The 14,735-nt window shown below is 45.1% G+C and overlaps 1 long non-coding RNA gene across 2 annotated transcripts in view; it reads left to right on the forward strand.

Moving 5' to 3' along the window:
- The window catches only part of LOC133501744 (uncharacterized), a 75,145-nt gene that overhangs the window by 12,172 nt on the left and 48,238 nt on the right, over window positions 1–14,735 (forward strand). For both annotated transcript variants that reach the window (XR_009795264.1, XR_009795263.1), the window contains exon 2: window positions 5,373–5,478. This is a non-coding gene — a long non-coding RNA (uncharacterized LOC133501744). The remainder of the gene's footprint in view (window positions 1–5,372; window positions 5,479–14,735) is intronic.

A 14,735-nucleotide genomic window follows, 5' to 3' on the forward strand; every position in this document is an offset into this window, starting at 1 on the left:
CAGGCGCTGTCCTGTGGAGTCCAATACAAGAGCCACATTCGAAAGTCCTCGCCGAAAATGTCAGTAACAGGCGGATTGTTACTGTCTCTTTAAAAAAGCAGTTTTTGTGAACACTTTTTTTTTTTTTTTTTTTTTTACACTGACTGCAATATCCAGGTCTGTGGCATCCTCAGTTTACAGTACTACGTTACCCTCCGAGTGACCTGACTAGTCATTGGCTATCACTACGATTTGACGGGCGAGTATGCGCCCGTGCGCCATCGCACTCGCGAATAAAATTTGTTACGAGTAGAAATACATGGATATTGAAACACATCACTTCCCTCCCTTCCCCAATGTTCCCTCTAAGCTGCGCCACTGCGCAATTGCGCACTTGTCGCACAATGTCAGCGCACATGAAAACTGATCAAGTGCAGTGAACCACAGCATGACGTTTTGTTTTTTAAACACGGAAGCAGACGGTCTCTGCTGCTCAGGCTACCTCGACTTCCTAGTTTACCTGACACCGCCCCCCTCGGCTCTTAAAGGGGTACACTCATAATTGCAAACGACACACACCCGTAACTTTATATCTGCGGGCATGACTGACCACACCTGTACATTTTTCAAATGTGAGTGACTGCATTGGGGCATAGAAGTATTATTTTTTGCATTAACTTGCAAGAAAAAAAAACTGAGAAACTGAGCCCAGTCCACAATAAGCAGAAGTTTGGCACATAAGGAAATAAATATATAAAATAAAAAAAAGGCGATATGTTTATTCCCACTAGCAGTTGAAATTTGTTGTCAAACTAAAAAAGTATGACAAGTCGTGTATTTAAAACAGCTGCATGCTAGCTGGACGGCACGGTGGATCAGCTGGTAAAGCGCTGGGCTCACAGTTCTGAGGTCCCGGGTTCAATCCCGGACCCGCCTGTGTGGACTTTGCATGTTCTCCCCCTGCCTGTGTGGGTTTTCTCCGGGTGGGCACTCCGGTTTCCTCCCACATTCCAAAAACATGCAACATTAATTGGACACTCTAAATTGCCCCGAGGCGTGATTGTGAGTGCGGCTGTTTGTCTGTCTCTCTGTGCCCTGCGATTGGCTGGCGACCATTTCAGGGTGTACCCCGCCTCCTGTCCGTTGACATCTGGGATAGGCTCCAGCACTCCCCGCCATCCCCGTGAGGATAAGCGGTGAAGAAAATGGATGGCTGGATGGATGGATACATGCTAGCTTACTGCTAACATCCCATGAAAAATGCAATTAAGGGGCTAATGAATAGCATTTATATGGCGCTTTAAGAGGAACAACAATGTAAACAGTGCCGCAAAACATGCAGACAGATGATATAACGATAATCTTTCGAGTTAAAATTGTGAACATGGAACTAATTCAACTCTTAGTCAAGGCTACTGTATTTCCTTTCGTATGGCAGCAACGTAAACTGAATTTCTTAACCGGTTGTGATCAACCTGTAGACATAATTGCAAAAATTATGTCTACCAAAGGCGACACGGTGGAGCGACTGGTTGGAGCGTTGGCCTCACAGCTCTGAGGACCGGGGTTGAAATCCCGGGCCCCCGCCCGCGCGGAGTTTGCATCTTCTCCCCGTGCCTGGGCGGGTTTTCTCCAGGAACTCCGCTTTGAAGTACTCTTGTGTGTTTTTCACTTCCCGCTGTCATCGCAGTCGCCGTCGCGCCAAATCGAATGGGAATGAAAAAATGTTCATCTCATCACCGTTGAACACAGCGAGCCTGATTGTCCTCCGTCAGCGCGTGAAAGAAGTCTCTAATATGCGCCCACATCCGCTTAAATATGCTCAACATTTTGTAGCGTGATCAATAGGCGTCATCACCGGAGACTTTTTTTTTTTTTTGGCCTGGTGCACTTTCTTCTGGGCACTGAGGCCGCTGTTGTGCAAAAAATATTCATGATGCAAACGCAGGCGTCTCCGCTTCTGACAACGCTGGCTTACACGCTCCCCGGCGAGGCAGATGGATATGTACATCGAGTCCTGCGCTGTCAACAAAACAGAAGCGCCACACAAAATAACTGGAAAGGGGGGAGGGGGGGGGGGCTCCATCAGGGGATAAAGTCGTGATGGCGTAAAGAACACAACTCGCTGAACAAAGAGCTCCGTGGAGAGGGGCGATGCAGTGGCACAGCAATCCTTTAAAGTGGAATAAAGGAAAAAAAAAATGCTTAGATTAGGATAGAAATCATATGCTGTATTTGTATAGTTGACAACACCAAGGGATGAATAGTTCCTTTTCCAACACATGGCACCGACCGACTGCTATTCATCCATTAATTTTCAATACCGCTAATCCTGGTCAGGGTCACGGGTCAACTGGAGTCATATCCCAGTCATCTTAGGGCAAAAAGCGGACTACCCCCTGGACTGGTCGCCGGTCAATCCCAGGGCGCTGTTTTCACGAAAAACAGACTTAACAAAAGTTCCAGCCAACACGTGTCCATGCAGCCCAAAAATGACTCGGTCGGATTTCAAATTCACTGTCCTCGATTTATTATCAAGTTATTACCAAGGTACGACAAAAGTGCAAAAGTAACTGTAAGTCTGTTCAAAAACAGATGGTCCGACCCCCGCTGTCGTTTATGACCCAATAAAATACCTCCCACACCCACAAAGAAAATTTCAATGATCAATGAAATTTAACAATCTCAGATTTATATAGGCTGTACTTTTCACGTGAGCCAACATCGATTTGAAACCAAACCCCGAAAAATCTCTTCTTGAGTAATTATTTAGACACTGTCACCGAGTGGGAAGTCACTCACAGTTCTTCCACTTGCAGTAAACCAGGCAACGACACTGCTACACTGTTAGCGACCCAACTTAGCTGAGCCTGCTCATTGTTGGTTATTTACCATTGAAATGCAGCTAACGTCTTGTCATGAGCGGACTGTAATTAGACAGGCATTTAAGTTGGAGTTTTTGTCACTGCCATTTTCCAGTTCGTTGCCTTGCGTTAGTGAGTTGCATTCACTGCCTGTTGGACTCTCCCTGTCTACGTGTAAGTTAGAGTAACCCTAGTCACAGCGATTCTGTGCCCTTTTCTTTGATCCTGTCCTGCTGAGTTAGTTAGTTTGCTTCAGCGTCATCGAACCCTTGCTGTATGTCTTTTGGATCCCGCCTAGCCCAGCGTTTCTGTGCCTCTGCCTTGTCGGACTGCGACACCGTGTATGACCCAGTTTCCGGAATAAACCACATTGAACATTATGCCTCTGCCTCGAAAGTCCTGCATTTGGGTTCGCCCCCCCCAACGGAGGTTCGTGACATGTCTACAACCAGATCAGGAGCGAAGTGAACCTGAAGTATTTCAGTTATGACCACTCCACTCCCTAATTTTGGTTTTGTCGCCATTATTCCAGAAATCTCCACTTCACCATGATACGATAGTATCATATGAATACAAAGTATTCGGGGCTTTTGAGACAGTTTTAAAGCCTTTATTGTCTCATATTTTAGCCCATTACCACATTTTATCATAACATATCACGCATGAAAATTAGCATCTAATGTAGCGATAAATCTGTATTTTAATTAGGACTGCTGATATTTTTGTTGTTCATACATCTTTATATTTCTTAGAAGTTGTACGCTGTTTTTCTTTCTTATCATATATCTCGTCTCTCTTTTTTTAACAAATTTTTGCAAGCTTGTGGGCATCTGATTTTTAAAAATCAAATTTCTTTCAGACTGTAGCGATGCACCAAAGTTGAAATTGAAATCATAACTCCATTTTCTCCAGTGCCCCACTGAGATCAATTTGTGGATTGTGTCTTTAAAAGTGCGATTACATGTTGGATGTGTTTGCCGTGGCTTTGAGGATTCTTTCAAATCCCTTTGAGTGGATCTTATCGACGATGTGATTTCCACCCCCCTCAAGCATGTAGCTGAAATGCTTCCGTAGCGTTCTGACCTAAATGAGCTTGACGGGTCGCAATTTCAGAATCGTTAGCCGAGCAAGCCGCGTTTCCCTCTGTCCTCGCGCTGCTTCACTTCGTTGGACTAGCATAAACTACTTTTGCTCATTCGGCTCAGATGGCTGTCACAGGAAAAAGTAGCCACACAAAATGCAGTTTGAAGAGGCTTTCGAAGAACTGTATCTTCATAGTAGGCTTCTATTGTTTCGGTCCTTGGGTTAAGACGGTCTCGACCTAAGAGGCCCGTCCCCCGTCCGCCATTTTGTGCGCCGGGAGTATCTTCGCATTTCTCCCCCTACTTTATCATTATCGCCCCAAATAATAACAATAATGTCTCTTAGCAATGCTTCTTCAGCCAAAACAAAAAGAAAAATCCTTTACCATGGAAATCATCATAAAAAGATCGCAGAAAGGAGAGACAGCAACACCTCCAAGGCTGCAGTCGGTCGACCGTGGTGACAGTGATTAAAGACAAAGCCCGTATTTTAGCGCATGTGAAAGGTTCCGTTCCTACGTCGGACACAATGATCACAAAACAAGGTTCTTTGAGACCGGTCGAGATGGAGAAGATCGAGGATTCCTTGGCAATAGCTAAGCACCGCCTCCCCTTCTTGGTCTCCATCCACCTCTCAGCAGTAATGCTAAGTACATCGTCTTGTTTATTTCAATGTATTTGTTTTTTTATTCAGAGAATTTTGATGTCAATTCTGACTTTAACGGTGGAATCCGACTTACTCACTTCTTCCTTAGAATGGATCTCAGTCGTAGATCGAAGACTCCCTGTACAGTGGTTAACTGTCCATTTTAACTTCGTGAGGAGACATTTCCAGACGAGGCTTCTCTCGGAAGAAAACTCCTTGGACATAAATCAATAGCAGCCTCGACTTAAGCCTTAAAAAATGCGCTTGATTCTAACTTCAATGGTGGAATCAGACTTAAAGTCGCAATTCGAGTTCAGTCGCTACTGTAGGAACGGATCTCAGCCGTAGACCGAGGACTCGCTGTAATGATCGTAATAATATTAAAGCCCTTCATTACATCGATGGTAATTATAGTGAGTTTGGTATCACTGTGAACTCATATCTGTAAGCGTAACGGAGGCACAAATTCTGGGATTTGTAAGGGGCCCCTTGCGGTTCGACCATTTCCAAGGCGGCCAATTTTGATCCGGGTGTTGTTTCGTGCTTACTGATGATCAGTAAAATATTTTTCCTTGAGCCTCTCCATCCACCTGATGACAAATGTCCCACCTGAGTTTTTCCAGGGCCTGCTAACTTAGACAGTAAGTGTGAAGGCCTCCGGCTCTTCTTGCAGTTCATGAAGCATAACGTGTTTAATACGTGTGCCTGTGTACTCTCGAGCCCAGCGGGAATCAACTTTCCTTGAAGGTGACCCCCATCCTTGGCCGAGAATGTGTTATTCATTGTGTTTTGTATTTTCAGGAGGGGCTCAATTACAGACCACATCAGTTCGGAGGAGGGCTGATTCGCAGACTGTTAAATAGCCACGAAGCTCATTGCCATGAGCGGCAGGCGTCGCCCTTCTCAGGTGGGAGAGCGAGAGGAATAATTGGGCCGGCTTGTGCATGCCCGTGTGCGACCGCGTGTACACAAAATATGTAACCGCGCTGATAACAATGTCACGCCACCACTTAGAAGTGATAATTATCAAACGCAAATCCTCCTTATCCCCCTAATTTGGATCTGGCAAATTGCCGACAAAGGGAGTGAGATTTCGCTGACTTTTTCGGCGACAGAACCGCAGTCGGAGGAAAAAAAAAAAAAAACTCGGATCCGTCCCGGGCCCGCACAAACACGCACACACACACACACACACACAAACACACGGTATTTAATTATTAATGCGTGCGTAGATCACGACTGCCTAGAGAGGGAGAGTTTAAACATTGGTTAAAAAAGTGATCTGGCGCGCTGTTTACCCAATTTCCTCCGCAAAACTTTCTTTTCCAACCAGTTCTGCTTCCCATGTGACCTTTGAACCTGCCTCATGTGGAAACCTACACACACACACACACACACGTATTGATGGCTAATAACTGACCAATCCTGCCAGGCTTGTGTCCTTCTCTTTTCTCTCACACAGATAGTAAATATTCAGTCAATACACACACACACACACACCTACATTTAATGGGGTTCATGGTCCGTCCAAGGCTGGCTCAGCTCGACTCAGCCGAGCGCGTCCGCCCCGGTCCGAACGGCCCGGTTATCGTTTCACCAGCAGGGATCGTCTTACCGCTGCCGACAAAGAGAGGCCGGCGTCGCCTCCTCCCTCGCAGACTTCGCCTCGGGGGCAGCAGTCACACTTTGCAGACGCGCAGACGCAGTCACTTTTCTTTTTCACGCTGTTAATTAATTAGGGCCTCTTCCTATTCAATTACAGAATTATTTCCACTTTTTTTTTTTTTTTTTTTGCTCCTGATGAGACCCTGAAGCTCTTTTTGTCACCTCTTGATGTTCGGCTCCGCAGGTAGGAATCACACAGTCGCAATTATCGATACCATTTCCCAATTATTCTGATTCCGACTGCAATTAATACGTTTTTCCTGCTGAAGTTTAACATAATGACCGCGTTGTATTTGGAGCAACAATGTACCCGCTGTCTACGGTGAATACTTTCCCCTTGCTTTTGAAGTACAATGCATTCCTTTGTGATTGCTGTCCAACCACTTGAAGGGCCTCTTAAGCCCACTGTGATCGGTTCTTTTGTACGGTTTTCATTTTGACATTTTACCGACACTAACATCTCAGGTCCACAAACATAAGACAGTGTACTGCACCAACAATGCATGATGCAGAGCGGGAGATTAAAGTGCCAGTATAATGTCAAAAGGCTGAAACATTGAAGCGGGTCCTGGAGGGGGGCAGCTGAATGTCAACGTAAACGACGTGTGGAGGCGCTTGGCGTTCTTTTCCATCAAACAGAGCGTAGTGACCACATTCTTGTGCTAGAAATATTGAAGTCAAGGTGACAAAATCACGTGATTGGGTATTTTTTTATTCACAATTCAATTCAGGTTTTGATGGGGCGGCTCTGAATTTTGCCTTTATGTTACACCCCCAATTCCAATCAAATTGAGTCGTGAGTCGTTTAATATCAATAAAAATAGAATACACCGATTTGGACATCAAACTTTATTTCATTGAATTCGTGACAAAGACTAGATATCTAATATACAAATTCATCATTTTTATTGTTTTTAGTTTTTAACAATGACCTTTTTTTGGGTGCAAGACATTCTAAAAAGCTGGCACAGGGTCACGTTTACAACTGTGTTAAATCATCTTTTCTTTTCGCAACATTCAATACACAAGGACACTCATTGTTGAAGCTTTGTAAGTGGAATTCTGTCACATTCCCGCTTCAGTTGTCCAACAGTCCGGAGTCTCCTTTGTCACATTTTACACTTCATAATGCGCCACACATTTCCAATGGGAGACAGGTCTGGACTGCGGGCAGGCCAGTGTAGTTCAAACAGTTTTTTACTCCGCTGTAACATGTGCAGAATGTGGTTTGGCATAGTCTTGCTGGAAAAAAAGCAGGGGTATCCATGAAAATGACGTTGCTTGGATGGCAGCGTATGCTTCTCCAAAACCTGGATGTATATATCTTTTTGCATTAAAATACCAATTACGTAGTTCTGCATTATTTAAAAACCCATTCATGTGATCCCAGCGACGTAGAACTATGTCATTTATGTTTTTTTGTGCCCTGGACCACAACAGAAGGTGTTGCTGTAACTCCTCACAAAGGATTTGGCTCGAGAGTCATTTTAATGCACATAGAAAGGGAGTGTACTGTTCTGAAATCTTATGTATTATGACAAAAATGTGGCCAATTTACCTAATACTGCCCGCAAAGAAAGTTTTTTTCCACCCACAACTTGCCAGCTAGCCTGGGCGAAGATCTGCCAATTCCAAGCGACACCATGTCAAACCAAAAGGTAAGCAGGGCCGAATTTAGTTATGTTTGGATCACAGATTTTACCCAACATCGTTTCTCTTCTGATGACTAACATATAATCAAATGTTTGATGACGACAATGCGGGGGTGGGTGTGCTTTATGAGCCACAGGATCGGACAGCCTTCCGTTAAATCAACAACTTTAATTTGGAGTTGAATTTGAATCCTTATCAGTCTGTTATTAAAGTCTGTTCTTCAAGAACAAGCTGCGAAGGGGAAAGGTGAAGCTCTCAATTTGCTGGCCAATCTACGTTCCACACGTGAGGTACGGTCGTGACCGAAAGAACAAGATCACAGATGCAAGCGTCTTTCCCTCGGCTATACGAGGAAATCCCCACTCATCTAGGAAAGGCTCAGATTGGAGCTGCTACTCCTTTGCATTGAGAGGATCCAGATGAGGTGGCTTGGGCACCTGGTTAGGGTACCAAACCCCACCCCGGACACCTGGTGAGGTTTTACAGGCACGACCCCTGATCCAGGACACGCTGTAAAGACTTTATAATCCTGGCTGGCCTGGGAAATTCTCGGGATCCACCTGGAAGAGTTGGACCGAGTGCCTGGAGAGAGCGAATTCTGGGCTACCCTGATTCAGCTGTTGCCCCCCCCCCCCCCCCACCCCCGCGACCCAACGGCCAATAAGCAGAAGATGGACGGATATTTCTCTTTCCTCAAAAATGAGTGACGACATCACACGGAGGATGCATATATTGGTTGAGAACTTTTTCAAAATTTGGCTATACTTCACACGAACAGATGATACTTGCAATACTTTACTGGCAAAACTTCATTTGTCCAATGGTGGGGAATACTTGTGTTCAGTACGACCGTACCATAAAAGTACATCACTGGTATCGTGTGTCATTTGTATTATTACATACCTTCACCCAATGACAATTGAAGAGGCATTCCATCAATACACGGTATACAGTAAGCATCCATCTGTCCATCCATCCATCCATCCATCCGTCCATCCATTTTCTTAGCCGCTAATCCTCACAAGGGCCACGGGAGTGCTGGAGCCTATCCCAGCTGTCAACGGACAGGAGGCAGGGTACACACTGAATTGGTTGCCAGCCAATCAGTAACTAATCAAATAAGAATTGCTCAATTCTTATGACTTTCCATCTGTACGAGGGAGTAATGAACGAGTAAATGATTCCAAACACAATCTTCGTCTCCTCTAACTGGAACGAAAATTTGATTGATGACGTCATTGCTAGCGTTCAGATCTCCCCCCCCCCCCCCACTACTTGGAGTATTCCTGCCTTCCAAGCAGTGGCGCATTTTTTGTGGGCACGTTCTGGACAAGTGAGAGGCACTTTAAATGCGTTACGTTCGTAACAACTTCAACAAGGTCCCCGTTCTCGCCTCTTCTTTCCATCAGCGTTCCCCTCAGGGGCGCCTCCTCGCCCGGCCCGGCCCGGCCCGGCCCGTCCATCTGTTTCAATTAGGCAGAGCGCGGGGTGGAGCAATAGAGGTCGATGGCACGTGCACGGTGACGCAGGTGTGGAAAAACAAGAGTCTCTGGTGGCGCTGTGCCGTTGGATCTGGAATGGGGAAGACAAGGCAGCCGCCACGAGCGTTTGCGAGATAGCAAAGGTAATTTGGGCCCACCGTGACAGGCAGTCGGCAACAATCTGCATACGAGACAGACGGATTCTTTATCCGCTGCCTGGCTCGCTTACCGTCGCTCTTCTCGCCTCGCTTCCGTTCACCCAGGACTTCCAATTCTTTATCAGTGCTTTGTTGTACCAAAGTGTATTCCAGACAGCCTCCTCATTGGATTAGTAGTGAATGTGTTGCCCAAAGCTTTATTCTCGTTATCCAGCGTTGCCAATTAGCGTGCACACCGCTAAGAGCAGAAGGAAATCTGCTCGTTTGGTTAAGCGTCATTGTCCGGGGGTGTCCTCAGTTTACAATGCTCCCGACGAATATCTGTCAATGAACACTTTCCAGATTGGTATGAGAATACACTCAGTTAGTCATACTTGATGTTTTTTTCATTAGATTGAAAAAAAAAAATACTCTATCGAGTGTAATTCTGACATTTCGAGGTCTCACGTGGTACGTCACGCAGTGATGTAGTCGGTGCAGTGGCGCAAGAATACATGGTCACGCGTAGGTATGGGCTGCTTACCGGTCTGTACTGCGGTTCTACAAAGTTCTAGTTACAAAAATGCAAGGATTTTTCTTTTTAAGAGTGGCTGCTATTCGAAGGAGTATTGACCTCGCATTTACAAACTCTTCGACAAATTCAAAGTAACGGTACTGTATAGCATCCTCTTCGGTGAAATAAAGGATATCGTTGATACTGAGACAGATGACTAATCAACCAGCTAACTTGCATGGTGGACGTCAGTTTGTGTTATCCGGAACTTCAGAACTTCACAAACTGCCAAATAGCAGTGAAGTACTTTTCTGAGAAATAAATACTTTGATTGCTCTACTATTCAATTATTTTCTTCATACAATTTGTATTTACAGACCTTGTCGGATGGGATAAAACAAAGTTCTTGTTATATACTAAAACATTTCAAAAGAATCAATTTTAGTACTGTAATAGCAATACCATGATGCTGTGAAACTGCAATATTTTTTGCATTTTACACCTGGTCTCTCGGATTGATCCCAGTCGGAGGTTTTACCGGCTTAGATACTGTTAACTAGTTTCCAGTGCAGTATTAGCTTTGAAGTCGGGTTATGTGGAGACTATTTGTTCATTTATTTTTCTTTCAATGATTAAATTATGTGCGTTTTATTCCGTTTTAAACTCCAACTTGAAATTTAGAGTCATAATAGTCTTACCCCTAATAGTTATTCTTAGTAGTTGAGTAAATAAAAGCCCCCAGCAACCATATGAAAAACTACTGCATCCCGCTGTGTAATCTTTCTTTCCCCTTTTTTTGCTGTCATAACTATATCCACTTATGATTGTGTTGTTCGTACAAAAAAAAAAAAAAAAAAAAAAAAAGACATTTGTGAGGTATGTGCTCTGTATTTTCAATGGCGGCATAAACAGTTGAAACGTCCATTCGTACTGCAAATGGCGTTTTCCGGTGTGTTGCGAAAGTAGCCAAATGCAGTTTAAAGAAATTGTGACGATCCCTCATTTTGTAGCCGCCTCTTCCTCTGTAGCGCTAACAAGACTTTGCCAATATGCAAAGGCCCAAATGGAATCAGGAAAAAAAATGATGCGCTTTTCTTTTTGCCCTCATCGAGCAAATCCAATCTTTTCTTCCTCATTGTTAGAAAGTCATTTCAAGGCTGGTCCGACGCGAGCCGCCGGCAGTCGCGGCGGTGACGAACGACGCTCGGTGTGTTTGATCGCCCGGGCAACAAAAAGGGCTCGTTTTGACCCGCCGCTCAAAGAAAAACAGCTGACCTCTTTATTTGTGATCCGACCTCATCTCAGCTGGTTCTCCCACCCCCACCGCACGCCCGGGCGCTCCACAAATGGGTGACGCCAGCGCGCAGAAGGCGATAGAACCAATGCGGAGGCTCTTTTGACACAGGGTGCAGTGCTAATGACCTTCTCCCTCAAGCGCAGAGGAGATATGGAATCAGGAACGCTAATGACTTTTACTTCTCTGGCCCACTCGCCGGCCTGCAGACAGCTTGTTAAATATCACAGTGGAGGCAAACACCACGCAGAATATGTCTGGCAATTAAAGGCAAGCCTGCACTTTACATGGTGATGCGATAAGCCGCCGGTGCAAAATGTTCGCGGGAACGCCCGGCGGCCGGGTAACGATTTTGCAATCTCGTACGTGCTTAAGTGAAACCCCCCGTCCCCCCCTCCCCTTAGATTTCTGACATTGGAAATGTTGTCTTACTCTTCCAAGGAGATGTCAGGTGGAATTGCAGGTGTGCAGCGCAACGGACACAAATAAATCATCCGGAACAGCGGAGAAAGGGATTGAAGAAAAATTCGCATCAGGTCAAAACTCCAGAAACAGGAAACGCATCTGAAGTCTTCAATCTAAAATCAGCGTTTTTAGTGCGGGTGAACGTCGCTCAAATTTGATGTTCAATTCGAGCATTTGCCATGGAAAAGCTTACTGTTACGGTTCGTTTGCCCTACACATAATTTTCAATTTATTGAAACGATAAATATGATTCCACACGATTGAAAATTCTCAGTGATCAAATTCCTAAACAGCCCATTTCTGGTGTCTTTTCGGAGCTCGCCATCTCCCAAACTAATATTTGTCACTGTTAATGGCAGAAGGCGCTGCTAACCTGCAGGGCGTCGGTGGAAATTCACCTACTGTGGGTCGAAGACAAAGAAGAGGAGGAAACCGACTCCATCGTCAGAAGAAAAAGAGGAATGCACAGAGCCTACAACTGAGTGTAGGGACTTTGAATGTTGGGACTATGACAGGAAAAGCTCAGGAGTTGGTTGACATGATGATTAGGAGAAAGGTTGATATTCTGTGCATCCAAGAGAGCAGGTGGAAGGGTAGTAAGGCTAGAAGTTTGGGAGCAGGGTTTAAATTATTCTACCACAGAGTAGATGGGAAGAGAAATGGAGTAGGGGTTATTTTAAAGGAAGAGCTGGCTAAGATTGTCTCGAAAAGAAGAAGAATGGCAGAAGGTGGAATACTTGGGTATATTAGAATGTCTTCATCTGAGAATCCATCCATGATAAAGGAGATGATTTTGCAAAAAAAAACAAAAAACAAAAAAAGACAGTATATGCAGACAAAATAGCCCAATATAAATAGTGATGGCTAAGTACGGTATCCAGCAAAGGAACTTTGAGGGTCAGGTGGTGGTGAACACTTATTTCCAGAAGAGACAAGAACATAGAGTGGCCTACAAGAGCGGCGGTAGAAGCACGCAGGTGGATTGGATTTTGTGGAGATGATGTCATCTGAAGGAGGTTACTCACTGTAATGTAGTGGTGGCGGAGAGTGTAGCTCGACAGCACAGGATGGCGCTGTGTAGCGTGACTCTGGTAGCGGGTGGGAAGATTAAGAAGACAAAAGTAGAGCAGAGAAGTTGAGAAAGGAAGAATGTTGTGTGGCCCTTCGGCAAGAGATGGACAGGAAGCGCTCCCGGAAGACTGGAATGACGACTGCCGAGGTGTTCAGGGCGCCGAGGATGGAGCTGCCAGGCAAAAGAGCGAGAGAGAGAGAGGAAGACCAGAGAAAAGGTTGATGGATGTGGTGAGGGAGGACATGAGGACTGTGGTTGTTGGAGAGGAAGATGCACCAGAGAGGCTGAGATGGAAAAAGATGACACGCTAATCGGGACAAGCCGAAAGGTAAAGAAGAAGATGTGCAGACAAAATAGCGCACGTACTGTATCTTGTGCAACTGTGTCTTTAAGAATTCCTTTGTGATATATTTGATGTTTTTCCGTTACTCAACTTTTTAAAAATACACGTTCCGAATTCCCGTTTCGATGCAACATTTGCAACGCAGCAGATGTCCGCTTGGATGTATCTGGACTGACGATTGCGTGTCCTTTGTCTTCAGACCGCAATCTAGCCAAGACCGGATCAACAGTGCGTCTGCCTTTTGCGAGTGGTTGTTTCAAGGCAGTTTAACAATCGGTAGCTCGGAAGTTATCCAATTCTTATTCAATCCGTCAAGTTACCGTCCGTCGACGCAATTCGCAGTCTTCATATGTTGAGGTTGAGAAGACGTGTTATGTTTTTATACTTGGCATTTGAACGTTTATGACGGTGACAACATGGTTCATGGTGATCAACTGTACACAATACACCGTACCGAGTTCCAAAATAAGCTAAGTGATTATCCTACAACGAACAGATCAGCAATTTTTATCGTAGTTCCGTTTTTCATCTTTGGTTTCTTAATAAGGTGGAAATCAAAGATGGATTGAACTTGTATTTGAAGTATGATTTCCATAAATTAGGTCAGTGCTGGTGTAGTGGTACACAACGCCTGACTTTGGCGTGGGCAGCGTGGGATCGATTCCCGCTCGGTGATGGTGCCGATATCTACCCTGCGACTGACTGGCGACCAGTCCAGGGTGTAGTCCGCCTTTCGCCTGAAGCTAGCTGGGATAGGCTACGGCTCTCCCGTGAGCCTTGTGAGGTTTAGCGGCTCAGATAATGTATGTCTTTTTTGAAGAATTATTGTTAACCTAATTTGAATCAAGGTGAGGTTTACCCTGCTGAAACCCGCAAGACACTAAGGAAGGAGAATATAAAAGGAGTTCTCTCGCTGTGCGGCGCCACCACTACTGGACTACGATGTCATTACCGCAGCTGCCTCGGCATAATTACGGTCTTTAGATAAAGGGCTGGAGCAATTGTGTAATTCACAGCCGCAGCAACACGTGAGCCAGTTTTTGGGGACGCGAGTCCGGGGAGAAAGTGGTAGTTAAGTCGCCAAGGTCACGTCCGCCGTGGTCTGATGAGTGTCTTCCGCTCTCCCGCCGATGACGGCGGTGACTCGGCCCCTAGCTTTGGTTTCACGCCGCTTGGTTGTCGTATTTTCCCGCTCATCTTTTTTTTCCTCATCTTTATTTCTCCCACCCCTTTTTACGATACGTATTATTCGCCGCGATTGATCCCACATCTGTCGTCCGTTTCATCTGTCTCGGGCCACTCCGGAGGAGGTCCGCGGCAGGGGTGTCCAAATTTTTCTCGCAGAGGCCTGCAAATTGAAAAACTGAAGGAAGGATACAAGAGCCACTTTGACTTTCTTCAACTTTATCTCAAAGGCTAAAAGTACTTATATCTTATTTTTATCACAGCACTGGAAAAAAATGAGACCATTGCAAAATTATCATTTGGTCTGATTTAGGTTTTTCCAAGTACATCTATGAGTAAAAATATAAAAAAAATA

The sequence above is a fragment of the Syngnathoides biaculeatus genome, chromosome 6 (assembly GCF_019802595.1).
Source record: "Syngnathoides biaculeatus isolate LvHL_M chromosome 6, ASM1980259v1, whole genome shotgun sequence".
In the NCBI taxonomy this organism is placed as follows: domain Eukaryota; kingdom Metazoa; phylum Chordata; class Actinopteri; order Syngnathiformes; family Syngnathidae; genus Syngnathoides; species Syngnathoides biaculeatus.